General features: G+C 51.1%; 1 non-coding gene across 1 annotated transcript; it reads left to right on the top strand.

Moving 5' to 3' along the window:
- Positions 1 to 344: 344 nt before the first annotated feature.
- Positions 345 to 418, top strand: trnaf-gaa (transfer RNA phenylalanine (anticodon GAA)). The gene has a single exon. It is a non-coding gene; the product is annotated as a tRNA-Phe (tRNA).
- The last annotated feature ends 3,127 nt before the right edge of the window (positions 419 to 3,545 follow it).

Genomic DNA, 3,545 nt, shown 5'->3' with positions numbered 1-3,545 from the left:
AGTCCAAGCACATCCCTCCTCAGCCGAAGTGCCTTACCACAGTCCAAGTGGAAGCCAACCCAGCTGACGTGCCTTACACGAGGCCAAGTGCATCCCTCTACCAGCCGAAGTACGTTATCCCATTCCACGTGCATGCCTACTCCAGCCGTTGCAGATTGGAAAACTGCAAATGTAATGCCCCTAATCAAAAAAGGAGGCAGACAAAAAGCAGGAAACTTTAGACCAGTTAGCTTAACATCTGTGGGTGGGAAAACATTGGAGTCCATTATTAAAGGAGCAGTAGCAAGACATTTGGAAAAGCAAAATTCGGTCTGGCAGAGTCAAATTTCGGTCTGTCAGAATCCGCCCGAAAAAGCTCAGTTGGGAGAGCGTTAGACTGAAGATCTAAAGTTCCCTGATTCAATCCCGGGTTTTGGCAATATCTGGTGATTTTGCGTTTCCGATATTTTAATGGGAGAAGCTAGTTTTCTATCGAGACAGTGCTTGAGGGATGGGCTGTTCAGCGGTTGCGTGATACTAATTTCTATGTTTCTATAAATGGATTCCTTACTACTAGGGGAATCAAGGGGTATGGTGAGAAAGCAGGAATGGGGTACTGAAGTTGCATGTTCAGCCATGAACTCATTGAATGGCGGTGCAGGCTAGAAGGGCCGAATGGCCTACTCCTGCACCTATTTTCTATGTTTCTATGTTTCTAACATGGATTTAAGAAGGGGATGTCATGTTTGAGAACTTTGCTGGAGTTCTTTGAGGATGTAACAAACAGGGTGGATAAAGGGGAACAAATGGATGTGGACTTCCAGAAGGCATTTGACAAGGTGCCACAGAAAAGGTTATTGCACAAGATAAAAGTTCACATGGTTGTAGTTAAAATGTTTGCATGGATATCGGATTGGCTAACTAACAGAGAACAGAGAGTCGGGAGAAATTGTTCTTTCTCTGGTTGGCAACCAGTAATCAGTGGGGTGCTGCAGGGATCATTGCTGGGATCCCAACTATTTATCATCTATATTAACGACTTGGAACAATGACTGTGTGTAACGCAGCCAATTTTGCTGATGATACAAAGTTGGGAGGAAAAGCAATGTGTGAGGACGACACAAAAAATCTGCAAAAGGACATAGATAGGCTAAGTGAGTGGGCAAAAAATTGGCAGATGGAGTATAATTTTGGAAAGCGTGAGGTCATGCACTTTGGCAGAAAAAAATCAAAGTGCAAGTTATTACTTAAATGAAGAAAGATTGTAAAGAGCCGCAGTACAGCGGGACCTGGGGGTACTTGTGCCTGAAATAAAAAATGACAGCATGCAGGTAAAACAGTGATCAGGAAGGCCAATGGTATCTTTATTGCAAAGGGAATGGATTATAAAAGCAAGGAAGTCTTACTACAGTTATATAAGGTATTGGTGAGGCCACACTTGGAAAACAGAGATGAGGAGAAATTTCTTCTCTCAGAGGTTTGCAAGTCTGCGGGATTTGCTGCCTCAGAGAGCTGCGGAAGCTGGGACATTGAATACATTCATCAGAAATAGAGAGTTTCTTAAACGATGGAGCATAAGCGGTTATGGGGAGCGGACGGGGAAGTGGAGCTGAGTCCATGATCAGGTCAGCGATGATCTTATTGAATGGTGGAGAAAGCTCGAGGGGCCGTATGACCTACTCCTGCTCATATTTCTTATGTTCTAGGTGCCTTGCCCAGTCCACGTGCATGCCTCCCTCAGCCGAAGTGCCTTATCCCAGTCCAAGTGCATGCCTCTCTGAGCAAAAATGCCTTATCCCAGTCCGTGCATGCGTTACCCAGCTGAAGTATCTGACCCCATTCCAAGTACATCCCTCTCGCAGCTGAAGTGCTTTACACAAACGCAAGTGCGTCCTTGACATCCGCCCCCTTCCCCAGGTTTATTGGGTATCCTGTAAATATTGACAGTCGTGATTTCTGGATATCAACCGCTCCAACGATGTTCCTTGTAGGGACTTGGAATAACGTGATCCGTCTTCCCCCAAACCCATGTCTCTGTATCTCAGCGTCAGCCACTCTCACTCTCCTTCCAGCCTCTCTCACTCTCCCCCCAGCCTCTCACGCTCCCCCAAGACTCTCTCACTCTCCCACAGCCTATCTCACTCGCCGCCGCTTCTCTCACCCTCCCCCAGCGCCTTTCACCCTTCCCCCAGACTCTCTCACTCACCCCGGCCTCCCCCACTTCCCAAGCCTCTCTCACTATCCCCCAGCAATTCCCACTTCCCCTAGCCTCTCTCATGCTCCCCCAGCATCTCGCACTCCTCCCAGGCTCTCTCACTCTTCCCCTGCGTCTCTCACTCTTCCCCAACCTCTCTCACTCTCCTCCTGACTCTCTCACTCTCCTCCCAGCGTCTCTCTCTCTTCCCCGAGTCACTCACTCTCCCTCAGCTACTCTAAGTCCCACATATCTCACTCTCCTCTCATCCTCTCCCCGCCACCCCAGTCTCTCACTGTCTCCGAGCCGCTCGCAGTCTCCCACAGCTTCTCTCACTCCCCCAGCATCTCACTCTCCCAGGTAATCGCACTCTCCACAGCTTCTCTCACTCCCCCATCCTCACTCAGACTCATCGCAGCGTTTCTCACGACCACCAGCCTCTCTCACTCCCCCACAGCCCCTCTCAATTCCTCAGTCTCTCACAACCCCCAGCCTCTCCCTCTCCATCCCAGCCTCTCTCACTTCCCCAGTCTCTCTCTCTCTCCCCCAGTCTCTCCCACTCCCCCCAGCCTCACTTACTCTTCGCCCAGCCTCACACTCTCCCCCAACCTCTCTCACTCCTTTCAGCCTCTCTCACTCAACACAGACTCTCTCATTCCCCCAGCTTCTACTCTCCCAAAGCCTCTGTCACACTCACCAGCCTCTCCCTCTCACCCCAATCTCTCTCATTCTCCCCCCAGCCTCACTGACTCTCCCTCAATTTCTTTCACACTTTACTGACCTATCTCTCTCTTCTCCCAGCATCACTCACTCTCCCCCAAACTCTCTCACTCCCTCCAGCCTCTCTCATTCCCCCCGGCATCTAACGCTCCTCGAGCCTCTCTCACTCTCTCCCAGCCTCTCTCTCCCTTAGCCTCTCTAACTCTTCACACATCCTCTCTCATCATCTTCCAGCCTCTCTCACTTTTTCCCCAGACTCAATCAATGACCCCGAGCCTCTCTCACTCCCTCCAGCCTCTCCAAATCCCCTCAGCCTCTCCCTCTCCCCCAGCCTCTCTCGTTCTCCCCTCGGCCTCTCATTTCTCCCCCCAGCCTCTCTCACTCCCGCCAGCCTATCACTCTCACCCCCCAGCCGCTCTCCCTCTCCACCGACGTCGCTCACTCTCCCCCAGCCTTTCTCACTCGCCCCAGCCTTTCTGTCTCTCTCCGCAATCTATCTCACTCTCCTCCAGCATTTCTCACTCTTCCGCCAGACTCAATCAATGTCCCTGAGCCTCTCTCACTCCCTCTACCCTTTCTAACTCCCCTCAGCGTCACCCTCTCCCCCAGCCTTTCTCACTCTCCCCCCGCCTCTCTCACTCGCCCCAGCCTT

Source organism: Pristiophorus japonicus, unplaced genomic scaffold, assembly GCF_044704955.1.
Source record: "Pristiophorus japonicus isolate sPriJap1 unplaced genomic scaffold, sPriJap1.hap1 HAP1_SCAFFOLD_134, whole genome shotgun sequence".
In the NCBI taxonomy this organism is placed as follows: Eukaryota; Metazoa; Chordata; class Chondrichthyes; family Pristiophoridae; genus Pristiophorus; species Pristiophorus japonicus.
Note: the sequence above shows the minus strand (reverse complement) of the source record. Positions and strands in the feature narration are given on the sequence as shown.